Source organism: Notolepis coatsorum (genome assembly GCF_963971535.1).
Source record: "Notolepis coatsorum genome assembly, chromosome: 9".
In the NCBI taxonomy this organism is placed as follows: domain Eukaryota; kingdom Metazoa; phylum Chordata; class Actinopteri; order Aulopiformes; family Paralepididae; genus Notolepis; species Notolepis coatsorum.
Window position 1 is genome coordinate 38163405 of NC_140173.1, and position 18608 is coordinate 38182012.

Genomic DNA, 18608 nt, shown 5'->3' on the forward strand with positions numbered 1-18608 from the left:
GGGACCTTGGTGTTACCATAGGGAATGAGTCTGAGATCGCCAAAGTGCAATACCGGCCGCATCCAGCTAGACGGCGGTATCGAGCACCCTTTGAAACCTTATATCTTGCCCTGCGTTACACTCAAATGTCACCGGGCACAGTTTTCTGGGTCGGGCATGTCGAGCGGTTCTCCCGGTTGCATTGAAGCGCGTCAAATGCCCCCGATCCATATGTTGTGGTGGGTTATGTCGTGGACGAATGCCGTTACTGGCAATCAAACAATTTTGTGACACAGCACCGCGCGGTCCACACCCACACACTCCCGCTATCCCACCTGATGGCGGGACGCAGGAGAGGTCCCGGACCTCAGGACTGCCTGGGAGTTTCACAGAACCCCCAGTCACGTCCATGAGGTAAAACCTAACAAAAGGACTCTGGGAGGACCAGTAAGCGCAGCACAAATGTCCTCCACCGAGGCCCCCCCTAACAGGGCAGCCCTGACGCCCCCGTGGGGAACCTGTCCAGTCAACGTGTCGCAAAGGGCAATGCCCTCGCACAAGCAATGTGACAGGCGCTGCTTGGACAGCGCCTCACCCGCGTGAGGGCCACCGTAACAAACGACAATTGATCGGAAGCCCTGAGACCCTGCGTGCGACTAAGGTAACCCCCAGTATACGGACAGGACACGACAGGTGAAGGCTCGACTCCAACCGACTAGCGGGAGGAGGATGAAACGCCTGAAGCACAATATCCCTGGAGCGAAAAGAGCTCCGGATATTCTATCGGCCCGAACAGACACGCACTCAGGCGGCACCGAGAGAGCACATGGCTCACCCACGCATTTAGCGGAGGTACTGGCCCAAAAAAGGAATGCGGTCGTAAGACAGACGATCCAATGGCGCCTGTTCAAGAGGCCAAACGGGGCCCCCCCCCCCCAACAGCCTTTCCAGAACAGTTGGAGGTCCCGACTCGGAGACAGAGAAGGTTCCACAGGCTTGAGATGCTGTGCGTCAAGCAAGAACGTCCCACGAGAGGGTGACTGAACAATGTTCTGCCCCCCACTCTCGGCCATATGCCACTTCCCAGCGTAAGCCGCGGTAGTGGACGGGTAGTGGATGGCGTTAACCACAGAAGTCAAGACGCATTCCCATCAGATTCACCCTTTCAGCAGCCAAGCCTAGAGGCTGGCCCAGAACAGGAGGCAGAACAGAGTACAGAATCCCGGGCGGCCACGGATACATCGAGAAGGCATCCACCCCCAGAGAGGGGTTGTCCTTCCGACTGACCGAGAACCACAAGGGGCCGAATCGGTCCCAGACCTGTCTGACTATGTCTGGACGTAGTCCCCACTCGTCAGGGTGAGGACCGCCCGCGACATCACATCTGCACCCACATTCTCCCTGCCGGGGATGTGGAGAGCCCTCAGGCTGCGCAGATTGAGAAACGCCCATAGCCAGAGCTCGACCGCTGCAGACGGGGGAGCGTACTCCTCCTGTCTGTCGATACTCCCCTTAAGTTTAATGGGTTTAATATTCAAATATTCTATAAAAAAATTGGTTAATCGTTTAACTGATCGTTTAACAAGAAACAAAGAGAATAGTGTGCAGCAAAAAAATTGGTTAATCGTTTAATTGATCGTTTAACAAGAAAACAAAAAGAATAGTGTGCAGCGCACTGATCATTTAGCTACTGTGATCCTCACCTTCACTGAACAAATCATAATTGCTACAATTATCAATTGCTACAAATCATAATTGTTATCCATTTAGTCATCAAATAATATGTGACTGACCTCAAATCCCCAAAACAATGTCACCACTGGAACCCCGACCCCATAAAACCCTATGAGCGGTATAGGGAGGTGTAGTGGTTACGTCATTGCGGTTCTATTTCGTTATGGATCTCGCTCAGCATCATACTTGCACTGTACTTCACTTCGTGCACGTGCACTGAATAAAAATTTCCACCATGTACCTTTACATCCAACATTCGTCTGGCCACACCCCCATCCGCTTACCTTCATAAGCAGGTGTGTGGTCACCTACTCGCCTCCTTCTTCACCACAAGGAAGTGCCTTCGGTAGATCCCACTTGACGAGGTTGTTAGCTGAAGAAAGTTGAGACGTGTTTACATTGTGCTTATTTTCTTCTTCTCATATATTCGATAGAAAAGTCATATATGTCTACTCCGGAGACACAACACACACACACACACACACACACACACACACACACACACACACCACACTGGCTCTGTCTCCTCCTTCCTGGACCGAGGTTCTGAGCTGCTGTCTGCTCTGTGACTGATGCTGCAGCTTCATCCATGGTGTTCCAGCTGCCAGCTGTCTCTCAGCAGGGGGTGTGATCTTACTGTTACTAATGATGTGTCTCTGAAATGACAATATCTATGGGGCATCCTGACATGGTACATGTACATGTGTGTCTAGTTAGAGCCAACATACTTCTGGTTTACTTGTAACATAACAATAAATTGTGACATCATTGCTATGCCATTAAAACACATTAAAGGATAGCCGGCCAGCACATAAAGGGATAGCCGGCCAGCACATTAAAAGGGATAGTTGGTCAGAACATTAAAGGGATAGTTGGTCAGAACATTAAAGGGATAGTTGGTCAGAACATCAAAGGGATAGCCGGCCAGAACATTAAAGTGATAGTTGGTTAGAACATTAAAGGGATAGCCGGCCAAAATGTTAAAGGGATAGCCGGCCAGAACTCAGAACACGGGACTCAGTAAGTAAGCTAATAGCTGTGCATCATCTACACTAATGGCTAGGGGTGTAACGGTACACAGAAGCCACGGTTCGGTACGTACCTCGGTTTTGGGGTCACGGTTCGGTACGAGTTCGGTACAACAGGAATACTTTTTTTTATTATTATTATATATTTATAATAATTATTATAATTATTATTATTAAATATAATTATTTTCTATTAAGTTATACTTGATCGGGAAAGCCCAGCAACGCCTATACTATCTAAGAAGCTGAAGCAGGCTGGCCTGCCACGAAATCTCCTTGTCAACTTTTACCATTGTGCGGTTGAGAGTGTGCTGACCTACGGTGTGTCTGTGTGGTTCTCCAGCTGCACAAAGGCAGAGCAAGAGGCTCTACAGAGGGTGGTGAAGGCGGCAGGCAGGATTGTCGGGACTCCTCTACCAAACATCACCTCCATCTTCACCTCCCGCTGCCTCCACCGCTCCAAATGTATCATCAAGGACCAGTCTCACCCAGCACATCACCTCTTTCAGCTCCTTCCCTCAGGGAGGAGATACCGGTCCATACATGCCAAGAGTACAAGATTTAAGAACAGCTTTTTCCCCCAAGCAGTCAGACTGTTAAATACTCATTGACTGTCCCCTCACGTGCACCATGCACTTACCACTGCACTTGATTAACTCTGATTACCACCCATCATGCACTTTATTATTTAAAATATTCTTTTATGTACAGTGTTATATGTGTTATGTGTTCATGTATGTATATATGTACTACGGTCTGTGGGAGCTCCCCTGAAATTTCGTTGTATACTGTGCAATGACAATTAAAAGTCTATTCTATTCTATTCTATTCTATTCTATACTTAGTTCTCCATAGGCTGGGCATGGTAGTCAGTGATACTGGTGTCATTCTGTGTTCAGGCATCCACTGATTAAATTAACTGCCTACCGCCCCTTTAACAACTTATGCTTGTTAAGGGACTGACTCGACTCCAGCTGTGATGCCAGTACCTTGGTCAATGGCGACAGCAGGAAACCTAGTATGCATGTCTTTTGGTGTGGGAGGAAACCAGAATACCCGGAGGAAGCCAACACAAACACAGGGAGGACATGCAAACACCACACAGAAAGAACCCCTGCTGAGGTTTGAACTTGCTGTGAGGCAACAGTGCTAATGTTCCCGCTGTTTGCTAGAATCATTAAATACAGTTCACAAACACATATTTCCACTCCTAAATATTGCAATGTATTATCATGACAAACAGGGTGACTGTAGTTATTAGAAAATGTACTTAAAAAGGCAACACGCTCTATTGATCTATAGATGTCCGGTAGTAAACAGCCCAACAGGCTCTGTTGATATATGGATGTACAGTAGTAGTACATCTCCTAATAAAACAAGTCTGTCTGACTTACGACTGCTCGTCAGTTCTCTACTACAGAACTAAGGGGTAGGGTTGGGTACCGAACTGTGCTTGTAAGCAGGGCCGCCTCAGGGGGTGTGCGAGCAGTGCGGTCGCACAGGGCCTCGCGGGAAGGGGGCTCGCACAAAAAAAAAGAAAATAAATTTTAAAAAAATATTCTTTATTTTTTTATTTTTTATTTTTATTTTTTTGTGAGGCCCCCCTCCTAAAACAGACCTAAAATCTAGTTTTGCTTATATGCTCATATATTTCACATTAGACACGTTTGTAGAATGTGTCTGACTTGTTCCTGGCTTTGAGGCTCTGCAGGCAGCTCTGAGGCTCTGCAGGCAGCAGAATTGGTTTCAATGAGGGGAGGGGTTACAGGTAAGGTAGCGTCTGTTGAGTTCATTGTGTGTGTCTGTGTGCGTGCCGGGGGGGGGGGGGGGGGGGGGGCGCTGAAACCGACTCATTGCCAGACGTGAGCGATTCGACTCACGCTCACGGCAATGAATCGGCTCTTATGAACGAGTCGCTCATGACCGACCCATCACTAGCGTCTGACTATTTCGCGCGTGCAGCATTGGAGGTTATGCCAGCCAAGATGAAGAGGACATCGTTCGGCAGATGGACTGAAGATGAAAGTGTTGCATGTTAGACAGTTCAGTCAGGCTAGCCATCCCGGCTAAAGACAGGGACAGCTAGTTAGCTTTAGCTACGTTATAATATTGAGTTCTAACGTGTGGTTCAGTCGGGATATAGCCATGATGATGTCGGCTAGTAGCTAGCTTAGCTAAAGGCTAACTAGCGTTAGCTAACCTAGAGACAGCGCGTGCAGCATTGTTATGCCAAGATGAAGAGGATGGTCGTTCGGCAGATGAACTTCGTCAACTCCACGCGGTTGTCTCCATCCTCTTGGACGTTTGGTGAGTTTTTATTGCACTCTATTCTATTCCCGCCGTGGATATCTCTCTCTCTCTCTCGGGAGCCAACCGGGCCGACTAGCTGTTGTAGTACTAGTAGCTAACGGTGTGTGGCCTGAACTTGTTGCCGGCACCGCTATGGTAAACACCACTCTGTAGTGGGACGTGTATTGCCTTCTTTTTCCCTTCTCTCTTCATATGAGAAGAGGAAAACACAGCGGCTGTCTGAAGTGTTGGCCTGTATTGCTTTTCTCACGTTGTACAGTTTTTCAGTGGTAGCCGCATTGCTTGCTTCTGCGTTAGCTAATGGTTAGCGATAGCCGGGTTGAGCTAACTGTTAGCCAGTTAGCTGTTTAGCTACGATGTTAGCTGCCGGCTGCGCTCGGCTGGGAACGTTAGTTTGATGCTATCAGTTAGCCTAGAGTTAGCTGTTAGCTTGTGCTACGACCGTTGACATTAGCCGTGAGAATAGCAGGGGGCCCTGGCACTCTGACTACGACATCATCTTTGACAGAAGATGTAGTCGGGCCTGCACCATGACAAGGCTCCGGCCATAGCTTCTTTTTGTCCCGCCAGCGAGAGGCCTTTCGTCAACGTGGAGACCTGTGTTGCGGCCTTTCGCCCTGCGTTCCTTGGTGCAGGTAAGATGTCCATTGGACATTACCCCACTCTTCCTTCCTTCCCCTCCCGAATGTTTTGTTAATAACGATGTTTTTTTCCAGGCAAAACATATGTTACTTCACAACATTTGGAGATACGACATGTGCTGTGTGTGAATTGTCTTGGTTGTTTGTGTAGCTTGGGTAGCGTTGGCCAAAGCTGTGTGTGGCCTGGCGTCAGTACCTGGCTACTCTATTTGCAGTTAGCCTATTTAGCTGATGTCGGCCCTTGGCTCCTTGCTACTTGTTTTCTCTGGTATAGACCCTCTCTCTTTGGATTTAAGTGTTGATCTTTGTCCTTTTGGATCTATGTATATTCATGTTGCCTTTGTGAAGTTATCTTTTCCTTCTGTTTTGTTCTTCCATTAAAAGTTGAATATCCTTTAGGGGCTCATCTTTGCTTATCTCTCTCTCATACATGCTCTCTCTCTAACACACACACACACATGACACACAGACATGCTCTCTCTCCAACACACAAACACACATGCTCTTCTCTCTCTCTTCTCTCTCTCTCTCTCTCTCTCTCTCTCCTCTCTCTCTCTCTCTCTCTCTCTCTCTCTTCTCTCTCTCTCTCTCGCTCTCTCTCTCTCTCTCTCTCTCGCTCTCTCTCTCTCTCTCTCTCTCTTTCTAACACACACAGTCTGCCTATGGCGGCCTTTCTCGATGGCTAGGCTGTGCTTGCTGAGTTGTACCTAGTCAAGGATCTTCAGTCACAGTGCTCAGGTATCCTGCCACTGTGTACTCTCTGTTTAGGGCCAAATAGCATTTCAATTTCTTTCCAATGTGTCTCTCTCTCTCTCTCTCTCTCTCTCTCTCTCTCTCTCTCTCTCTCTCTCTCTCTCTCTCTCTCTCTCTCTCTCTCTCTCTCTGTGTACACTGTATATTGACTGTAGAACGGGAGCTCTCTCTCGCTCTCTCTTGCTATATGTTGACTGTATCATGCCCAGCCTCGGGCAGCGCTATTATTTAAGAATATGTTGACTGTATGAAAAAAAAAAAAAAAAAAATTATATATATATATATTATTTTACCTTTTGGGGGGGGGGGGGGGGGGGGGTGTAGGCATGTGGATATAAAGTACCATTTCATCAGATCTGTCATCAGAGAAGAAAGGATGACACTGGTTTATTGTCCAACAGACAACATGGTAGCAGACGCTATGACGAAGCCTGCTTCCAAACTGAAACTGAAAAGATTTGCAGAGGTCATGTTTGGTGTCTAAATATTGACTGCCATATTCTTTTTGATGTTTTAAACTGTGTTATTTTCTTTGTAAATTGTTTTAAAGAAGTCATACAATGTGTTAAAACAACCTAAGTGGGAGTGTTAAAATTAGAGGTTATATGTAGGGTTGCAATTAACTGTCTAACTGTACTCAACTGCTTCCACTGACTGTATGTATATCTGTGTCCACTGGAGGGCGTTATAGGCGGAGCCATTCATGATGCCACCAGGTGGCGAGTATAAAAAGAGTTGTCTCCTCCTCCTCTACTTCCTTTTGGGGGGGGGGGGGGGGGGGGCCTCGCGTTTAACTCTTGCCCAGGGCCTCGCATTTCTCCCAGGCGAGCCCTGCTTGTAAGGGTACCGACCGAATTACATCGGTACTACAGGGTATCGATTCACGTTCAATCGGTGTCAGATTTCGGTGCCTTGAGAGCAGGTACATTAAGACCCACCCAGGTAGAAAATGATTTGAATTCCAATGACGTGCAATTGTCATTTCATAATAGACACAGACCAGCGTGGACGTTCAATTTGAGAAGCTATGACATCTAGCTATTCAGCCCTGCGTTCTGCGACAACTCCTCCCCCGTGACAACTCCTCCCCCGAGACAACCCCTCCCCCGCGATAACCCCTCCCCTGTGACAACCCCTCCCCCGTGACAACTCCTCCCCCATGACAATTCCTCCTTTCCTTTAACGGCGTCTGCTGACGAGTTGAGAGAAGATGATGAGAAAAACGCATTGATATACGCAGAGCTCATCCAGTTTCTGGACGATAAGAGTTTATCGCTGGTAATGCGAGAAGCGTCTGATGATGGACGGAAAGCCATAGAAATATTGCGTAATTATTATGCGGGTTCAGGGAAGCCGAGGATTATCAGTCTCTATACAGAGCTGACTACACTGCAAAAGTCTAGCAGTGAAACAGTGACAGACTATATTATTCGGGCAGAAAGGGCAATAACTGCACTGAGAACCGCAAATGAGACTTTGAGTGATAGCCTACTCGTGGCTATGATATTAAAAGGACTGCCCGAGACATTTAAACCCTTTGCGATACATGTCACACAGAGTGATGAGACTATACTGTTTTCTAAGTTTAAGACGAAGCTCAGGAGTTTTGAGGACACTGAAAAAATGCGGGTTACCGCGTCGGATGACAATGTTATGCGAGCGCAAGCCTTGTCTGACGGGGTGCACAGAATGCCCAAAGCGTGCGCATTCAGAGCCCACAGCGTACAGACAGGGCGTCGCGTGGGTAAAATAACAGGGGAAGCCAAAAAAAATTATTAAAAAAAAATTATTCAATATTTTTATTAATAATTTTTTTTTTTTTTTTTTTTTTTTTTTTAAGTCAAGCAGTCACCATGTACACTACAGTATGGCTCGGCGGCCAGTCAAACGTTATTTTTATTTATTTAACAGATTGCAGAATGGGTACAATACAGTACGGCTCAATACACATTTACGATGAATTGAAAATGGGGGACCCTGATGTAAACAAGACGAAAGTCTTTCTCTGGTCTGCATCCCCTTAACAATTGTATGTATTGAGCTGTACTGTACTGTACCCATTCTGCAATCTGTTAATAAAGTTTTCATTCAATCATTCATTCATTCACACACAATTGTATAAGGGGATGCAGACCAGAGAAAGACGTTTGTCTTGTTTACATCAGGGTCATTAATACTGCTGGAGCATTGGTTAATTTTTGGTCCGATTTTTCCTTGCGCGATTTTGCGCGCCGCGTGGGAGCAAATTCGAGACACATATTCGGTTGCAAAAAGGTGTCCCACGGTCTCCTCTATGGCCGTGAATATTTTCACGCGGATCGGAATCACGGCGCGCCCGTGGGACACTTTTCCGTTTCGGCGAGTTTATTCCACGCTTTCTGTTTTCCTTTTCTAAGCATTTTAGGGGCTACATGTGAATCAGTAAAAGTTGCGGGACGCCCAGATGTTTCCACGATAGAAAGCTCGCGTGGATCCCATAATAGGCTCACTTAATACAGCGTTTTTAAAATCACGCGACATTTTCAGGGTCGCGAGCCGACCTTTTCCCCTCGTTTTCGATGATGGAAGTGATTTAGGAAAAGCTTCGGCACGCCGAGAGGTCCCCGTGGATTTAATCTCGCGAGGATCGGGGCAATATTCGGCCCGTGGGAACAGTTACGGGTTAATACAATGTTCAGAGTGCAGAGGGGAAAATATGGCACCTGCCCCGCCTCCAGGTGGAATATTATGCTGAACGTCTTCCTCCCAGCTCCGTTTTAAACTTTTAGGGTGTGGCCCAGTGGCAGTCAGCTCGAATCTGATTGGCTAGGATCGGATTTGGAGTTTGGACTCACTCTATAATGCTGGAAGCCTGGAGAAAGAGACCTACCCACTGCTTCTCTCCTATACTAGCTGCAGTAGTGAGCACAGTCTGACAGTGTGTTAAAGGGAGTGAGAAGGAGAAGAGGGAGACATTAAAAAAAAAAAAAAAAAAAAAAACACAGATGCACAGATGAAAATGAATGTAAACTATATTAAAAAAAAATTATATTTTAATTTTTTTTTTTTTCATATTTCATATTTCATAATTTGATATGAAATTTATAGGGAGGCATGGCTTCCGTTGGCTTCCACAAGGATTCGCCACTGATTATATGCTACAAATGTGGCCAAAGTGGACATATGAGAAGGACCTGTCGACGCAAGCTGTGGTGTCACCACTGTAGGAGCTCCACACATCAAGGGGCGACCTGCAGACGGAGACCAGAGCAGAACGATGCGCGAGGCGTGTCTTTGCAAGTGAGTTGTCATGACAACACATATGCGTTTCTGGCGAGGGAAAGCGAGCGCAGAGGGGATGCGGAGGTGTGCTTGATGGACAGCAGAGGGAGGCGACTGACTACAACACTGAGAGGGGCGCTGTACATCCCCTCATTCCCGCAGGACATCTTCTCTGTGAGAGCAGCCACCACTGACACTGGAGCCACTGTGATCTTCAGACAAGGAGAAGACGTCCTACAGCACAGAGACGGTACCGCATTTCACATCCATGAGCATAATAGGCTATATTATTTGCCCATAGTGAATGACCAATGTGATCAGAGCAAGGGCTATTTTGATATACAGACATTGCATGACATTCTAGGACACTGCAATTATGCTGATATTGAGAAACTCCAGAATGTTGTTGATGGAATGACTATTAAGGGAAAAATTGACAAGTCTAACGTGAACTGTGAAGTGTGCACTCAGGGAAAGTTTGTACAGAGCTTCAACAGGAAGCCTGATGTGAGAGCTGTGGTGCACACAGACCTAGCGGGTCCTATTGACCCAGTGTCCATAGATGGGCATAGATTTACACTTACGTTTACTGACGACTACACAAGTACTGTGTTTATCTATCATCTTAAGCATAAGAGTGATACTGTGCAAGCAACAGAGCAGTTCATCTGTGTCTTTGTCACGTTACGTCTATACCCTGAGTGATATCCATATTATGTCAGTAAATCCATCAGTATCAGGAAACTTGTGTCTGTTTGTCTCATATATAATATCACGTCGTCTGCAAACAGTCCCAATTTATGTTCTGTTCCCCTTATCTCCACTCCTTTGATGTTTTTGGTCTGTCTAATTAGTTGAGCCAGTGGTTCGATGAATACATCGAAGAGTGTCAGCGAAAGACAACAACCCTGTCTGGTAGCTCTCTCTAGTTTAATCCGGTCCGTCAGACTGCCATTTACTTTAATCCTTGCCGTCTTGATATAATGCCCTAATTGTTTTCATAGCGTTTTTGTCTAATCCAAATTTATCCAATACTTTATATAAAAATACCCAACTCACACTGTTGAATGCTTTTTCTGCGTCTAGGCTAACTAATACTGCATTTCCTCCTTCCTTTTGTATCTCCTCTACTATCTGCACTGTCTTCCTTATGTTATCCTGTGTTTGTCTTCCTTTAATGAATCTGGTCTGGTCTTCGTCTATAATATCTGGCATAAATGTCTCAAATCTTTTGGATATTATCGATGTATACATCTTGTAATCTACATTAAGTATGGACACTGGTCTGAAACTGCTACATAGTTCTCTATCTTCTTTTGGAATTGTAGTAATTATCGCTTCTTTCCAAGAGGGTGGCATTGTGCCTTCTTTCATCATGTGTCAGAATGCTGCTTCTAATATGGGGCTCAGTTCCTGTCTAAATGTTTTGTAGAATTCAGAAGGGAATCCATCGCTACCTGTTGATTTACTGTTCTTTGCTTTACTGATCGCATTCCCCACTTCCTGTTCTGTAATCTCTGCATTTAATATTTCGTTCTGTTCCTTCCCTATCGATGGTAGATCTAGTTTTTCTAAAAAAAATCTTTATCTCCTCTTCTCCTGCCGCTATCGGTTGTGTGTATAGTGTCTTATAGTATTCTTCGAATGTACTCTCTATTTCAGCTGGTTCTCTTAGTATTTTGTTAGTGTTCGTGTCCCTTATTGTGTGTATTGTGTTTAGTTTTTGTTGTGTCCTGATTCATCTAGCTAAAAGTCTGGTCGCTCTCGGTCCTCCTTCATAGTATGTCTGTTTCATGTATCTAGCTTTCTTCTCTATTTCTGTGAGCAATTCCTTGTTTATCTTTTCTCTAACATCCTTTACCTCTCTAAGTGTCTTTTGGTTCTTTGAGTTTTGGTGTCTTTTCTCTAATTCTTTCAGTTTCTTTATTAAGTTCTGGTATGTCTCTACTCTGGCCTTCTTGAGTAGTGCTGTCTTTGCTATACATTTTCCTCGTATTACCACCTTCAGTGCAACCCATAAAATGTTTGGGTCTACCTCTCTGTTATCATTTTCTTCTCTGTATCTAATTATGTCTCCTTTTACTTCGTTAACTAAACCTTTGTTATTTAATAGCCCTACGTTCAGTCTTCAAACTGTATTTATCTGTCTACTTTTAAGATTCACTGTCAGATATGTTGCGCTATGGTCTGATATGTCTGTTACCCCTATCCTGCAGTCTTCTACCCTCTATCTGTCCCCTGTTGTCATGAGAAAGTAGTCTATCCTTGAATATGTTGTGTGTGGGTGTGAATAATGTGTGTATTCTCTGTCTAGTGTGTGTATTTCTCTCCATATATCCGTGATTCCTAATTCTGTCATTTGTATATTCATATATTTGCTAATGTTTGTCCTCCATTTCTTTGTGCTTGTCGTGTCCATGTCATAGTTCAATACTACATTAAAATCACCTGGGCCCTGTTCCTCGTACCTGGCTAACTGAGTTAGCCGGATAATTTTCAGCATAGCTTGACTTAAGCCAGACCTTTCCGTTCCCCGACGTCAGATTGTCTAAATCACCATGGCAACATATCGAAAAGTTTGAACCTGGTCGAGGGCAGGGTTTAGTTCAGTTAGCTCGATAACCTGCATGGCCACACCCTCACAAAGAAATGCAGCTCGCTTCCTGAAATAATCCTCACAGTCTAGATCCCATTATACCATTCTGAATAATGTGTTTGTGCTTCGTTTTCCTAGAGGGGGCTTTTGAAATGTAAAATAATATACATAAAATGCTGATAATAAATCATATTCAGCCTATAGATTTACTTTGTCCTAAATAATGCACGTCATATACGGATACGGCGGTTGCGCGTCGCAACACACACACTATGTGGTTATTTTAATAACGGAATATTGCAAATGTGAATCCTGTGGGGATATTTTTAATGAATGAAACCTATCAGGCGTTTGGCTCTGATTAGTTTCATATTCTCCGCTGTTGATGTATTTGCTTAACGGAGCGCCCGGATTGTTTCATTCAAGCATAAATTGAAGCATCTTCATGCGTGTGGATTGTGGATATGAATTACGACTGATCGGAATATGTGGATTGTTGAATTGTCACTCACACGTTATTGTGATATTGTAACTGGAATTTAAATGTTTGAGGAGATGCGCTGTTTGATTTGATGACGTGGACATGACTTGAGAAAATTAATGAGCAATTGCAAGCCTTTGACATTTTGATGAAATTGAGGAAATGCATTTATCTGTTCAAACACTGTTAGTGTTATCTGATGATGAACGAGAAGGTGATTAACATGACTGGTGTCACTGGTATAAACCAAAGGTTAATCAATTCAATGCATGTATGGATGATGTCCAAAACAGATTAAAACATGATTAATAGTGAAACTGTATAGCCTCCCTCCAAGCCTCTCTGACACATTATTTCGCGGGTCGCGCCTTGAAAACTTTGGGAACCATGTATTTATATATTATATATATAGTATCTATTAATGTGTATCAATTAGATACTCTTTGGGCTTGTTTTTGTCTACTTATTCAGAAATAGTTTAACTAATTATTTTCCCTAGCAAGATCTCATTCGATTATTCATTCCATTAAGCCTACTGCCAGCAGGCACATTTAAAGAAATATAATCTGATTGATTGGAGTAATGAGGGACGTAAAATTAGCCTATAGATTATGCATTTAACTTGTCGGCGAGGCTATTGAGCCATACTGTATTGTACCCATTCTGCAATCTGTTAATAAAGTTTTAAATCAATCAATCAATCAATGGCGTTAGAAAATCATGATTTCTGCAATCGACACCTGCTGTCTTTTCAGGTGAGGCGGCCGCGCGCAATTATCCTGAGTATCAAGTCTGGTTCGAATTAACAAGACTGAATCAGCGTTTGAGGAACAGGGAAAGCCCGGATTTAAACATCGGGTTAATTGAATCTGGATAATGGGACTTTTGATCGACTTAGTTGAACCAGGTACGGGGAATAGGGCCCTGTACAGATTAGGACCCCTTCCCCTTCCATCGCTATGATATCAAAGATTGTTTCAAATAGATATTTATCACTTTCTGGTGGAGCATACACATTCATTAGTGTTACCATTTGACCTTCCATTTTCCCCTTGACCATTACATACCTCCCCTCTTTATCCCTTATTTCCCTGATAATTTCAAACTTCACTGAGTTCTTAATTAGTATAGCTACTCCTCTCCTAAGGTTCTGTTTAAAATAACTATAAAACAAATTCTCATACCCGAATCTCTTCAGTTTTTCATGTTCTTGTGATATTAGATGTGTTTCTTGTAAAAAGATAACCTGCGCCTTTTCTTTCTTAAAGGGGAACTATTTTACTATTTCTTTCACTATTTGGTCACTTTTACACAATTCCTGTGAGTCTATGGAACACCTCTGTAATATATATATTTTTTTTATTCATTGTTTTGTATTTCTAATCAAGTCCTCAAAAACAGCATTTTTCTACCTCAAGATCTCGAGCTGTTTTGAGTCTGGGCTGCAGGGCGGCACCTAAACCACTGTGCACCGTCGTGTTCGCCTGAACATTAACATGCAGCAGTGACTATATGACATCACATATAGGCACATTTTCAAACGACTCAGTTCAGTGAGGGTGAATATTGTGAGAGGAGAATTGGAAGAATGCGCCAATATGAGAATTTTGAGACATAGATCATATTAATATAAGTTCACATAGCTATGAAACAATGCTAAACACTCAAAAAGGCCATTTATAAGATAGTTCCCCTTTAAGTTTCGTCATCACCTTACTCCTTTTGATCGAACTATTCATACCATTAACATTCAACAACATCATTTTGATACCCTTAACTTGCGTCATATTTATTTTCCAAATGTTCTCCCGTTCTACCCATGTCACATAAAATAATATTTGTGGTTGTAGCCACTGCTATCTCTGCCCGACTTACATATAGAGAACCATAATAAACAACAACATCAACAACAACATTTGGTGCTTCCATGGTATTAGAGGATCTTAATCGTATCCCTCTTTCCCGCGCTGGCGGGTGGGGAGTAGTGGCTCTCCTAGTGAGAGGGCTCCCCCTGGTGGCGAGATGCGCACTATACATGTCCAACTTTGCTCTGTGAGCAACCTCCGAGCTCCCAGTCAAAGCTCTGCATTAGTCAATTTCATGTTCACGTTTACTTGTATTATGTGTCACGTGTAATCCTGTGGTTCTTTCATGTCAGTCCAACGTGTGTTTCTCCCAATATGTTTCTTGAATCTCCATGTCCTTTTTTATAACTTTTGGTATAATTATCTCATATGCACTATTCCATCTTCTCATTGCATAAGTCATTTTCATGTTCACTGTTACGGTTGCGGTGCAGGTAAGCAATTGTGTGTCCAGTAGAGGAGGAAATAATATGAGTCGGACAATGATTGCTCTTTCTTAGTGGTGCCTTTTAATGTAAGAACACAGAGCACAGAGAATCCAGGGAAAGACGCCGGGCGTCAACTTGAGAGCAAGGTAGATACATGAGAATAATCAAGAGCGAGGAGGTCAGCAATATCTCCAGCTCCTTCCACACGATACACAGTCTGAAGCCTCGACAGGGGCAGAGAGAAACAACAATGAATATATAGTCAAACCCCAAACATTCCAATGTGTCAATTAGTGACAGGTAAATTACAGCACAGTGACAGCAATTAGTGGTGACAGAACAAGGAGTGACACATCAGGAATAGGGCATGACCAACAGTGAGTGCAGATACCAACCACAAAGGGTAATAACTCCAGAATGACAGTGGGGTTCCTAAGACCAGAACCCTGAACGTTACAGTACCTCCCCCCGACGAACGGCACCTGACGTTCACCTAGGGGCCTCGGGATGCAGCCGCCGGAAATCATCGATCAGGCTGGGGTCTAAAATATCCCTTTGAGGCACCCAAGAATGCTCCTCTACCCCGTACCCCTCCCAATCCACCAAGAACTGAAACCCCCTACCCCTCCGCCTACAACTCAGGATCCTCCGCACCGTATAGACAGGTTGACCATCAATAATGCGAGGCGGAGGAACCGCAGGAAGTGGCGGGGACAAGGGCGATGAGAGGAATGGCTTCAAAAGGGACACATGAAATGTTGGATGAACCCTCATAGAGGCCGGAAGCCGCAGCCTGTAAGCCACAGGGTTCACCCGACGAACCACTTTAAAGCGGCCTATGAAGCGAGGGGCCAGCTTCCTGGATTCCACCCGGAGAGGGAGATCACGGGTGGAAAGCCAAACCCGCTGTCCAGGACGGAAAACCGGAGCCGGACGACGCTTGCGGTTAGCCTGCCGCTGAGCCTTAACCGAGGCCTTCTGCAGCGCCGTCCGCACCCCGTTCCATGTCCTGCGACAGCGAGCCACATATGCCTGGGCCGATGGCACCTCATCCTCCTGCTCCTGTTCGGGAAACAGAGGAGGCTGAAAACCATATTGACACTGAAAGGGAGACATTCCAGTAGAAGAGGAGAGGAGGGTATTATGCGCGTACTCCGCCCAGGCCAACCTCCTACTCCAAGTTGCCGGACACCCGGCAACCTAACACCTCAGGACACCCTCCAGATCCTGGTTGATGTGCTCCGTCTGCCCGTTCGACTGCGGGTGAAACCCAGACGACAGGCTGACGGAGGCGCAGAGGCTGGAGGCAAACTGAGGACCCCGGTCAGACACAATATCCACTGGCAACCCGTGGACCCGAAAGACGAGCTGCACCACCAGGTCAGCAGTCTCTCGAGCCCAGGGAAGTTTGGGGAGGGGAATGAAGTGGGCTGCCTTGGAAAAGCGATCCACTACCACCAAGATGGCAGTGAACCCATCTGACAGGGGAAGGCCAGAAATAAAACCCAGGGATATGTGCGACCAGGGCCGTTTAGGAATAGGAAGCGGTCTGAGGAGACCCGCTGGTGCACGGCGAGAGGTCTTACTACGCGCGCACACCGGACAGGCCCCCACGAAGGAACGCGTATCCCCCACCTCTGTAAGCCACCAGAACCTCCTACGAATAAACTCCAGGGTCCTGGCGGCCCCAGGGTGGCCGGTGAGTGAAGAGGTATGTGCCAACTGCAGCAGTTGTGAGCGCGCAGCCTTGGGCACATACATCCGCCCCGGAGGACCCCCACCGGGATCAGGCTCCCGTGCCAGAGCCGATCTTACCACCCTATCTATGCCCCATGACACGGGTGCCAAAATAAGGGCCTGTGGAATAATAGGGTGGGGCTTCTCCTCCCGGTCCGGAGTATCAAACTGATGAGAAAGAGCGTCAGGTTTGACGTTCTTGGAACCAGGCCGGTAGGAGATGGAAAATCGAAATCGAGTGAAGAATAACGCCCACCTGGCCTGGCGAGCGTTAAGGCATTTAGCCCCTTGGATGTAAGCCAAGTTCTTATGATCAGTCAAAACAAAGAAAGGATGTGCCGCACCCTCTAACCAATGTCTCCATTCCTCCGATGCCAACTTAATTGCCAACAACTCCCGATTACCCACGTAGTTGCGCTCGGCCGGAGACAGCCGGTGTGGAAAAAAAAGCACAAGGATGCACTTTCCCGTCATTTAAACATCTCTGAGAGATCACCCCCCCCCCCCCCACCGCGATGTCAGAGGCATCCACCTCCACAATAGACTGACCCCCCGAATCGTGGCGGATGAATACAGGGGCGGAGGTAAACCGACGTTTAAGGTCGCATAAGGACGACTCTGCCCGCGGCGACCATTCAAAGCCAGCAGCCAGCGAATAGAACGCCTGTAAAAATTTGCGAAGCTCAAAAAGGAGTATTAAATGCAGTCTTCCACTCGTCTCCCTCTCTAATCCTGACCAAATTGTATGCATTACGTAAGTCAAGTTTAGAAAATACCTGCGCCCCCTGTAAGCACTCAAAGGCGGTGTCCATGAGAGGTAAAAGGTATCGGTTCTTGATGGAAACGTCGTTCAATCCCCTATAATCTATGCACGGCCGCTGACCCCCATCCTTTTTATCAACAAAAAAGAAGCCAGCGCCTGCAGGGGATGTGGACCGTCGAATATGCCCAGTGGACAGTGCCTCTCGAATATAAGTGTTCATGGACACAGTCTCGGGACGAGAGAGAGAAAACATCCGCCCACGGGGTGGAGAGGTACCAGGTAGAAGATTAATGGGACAGTCGTAAGTTCTATGAGGCGGTAGTGAGTTAGCACGCGTCTTACTAAAAACGTCCGCCAGGTCAAAATAGACCGCAGGTACTCCTGCCAAATTGGGGTTGGGAGATAAGACGGAGTCTGCAACGTTCACCGTTAACGAGATACTGTATCTCAATGTGGTTTTCCCAATAAAATAATTTCAATATCCTGGAGAGAGATACAAGAGGGGGGGGTGAACTCTCGCCAGCGTCAGCCTTGACGGCGCTTCCCATGGAGAGTTCAATTAATACACGGTTATGCACAGCAAGCCAGGGGTGACCTAGGACAATCGTGGAACAGGGAGACATAACAACAACAACAACAACAACAACAACAACAACAACAAAAAATCCCACCCATTGCCCGCCACCTGCACCCGTAGCTGCTTGGTGCGCTGGGTAATGACTCCACAGCCCAGAGGTTGACCATCCAAAGAGTGAACCGGGATAGGCACATCTAGGTCTTCCAACGGGACGCCCCACTCAAGTGCTAACCCCTCATGGATTAAGTTGCCAGCCGCACCAGAATCCACCAAAGCCTTGTTAGTCACAATCACATCCCCCCACCCAATAGTAATGTTCAAAAAAGTGCGATTGTCATCAGTAACCGGGGAGGAATGCCCACCTGCCATAACCCCCCATGAGTTTAGCGGGCCCCCCCATTTCCCGAATATCTCCGACAACTGGAAAACCGATGCCCCTTGCGGCCGCAGCGGAA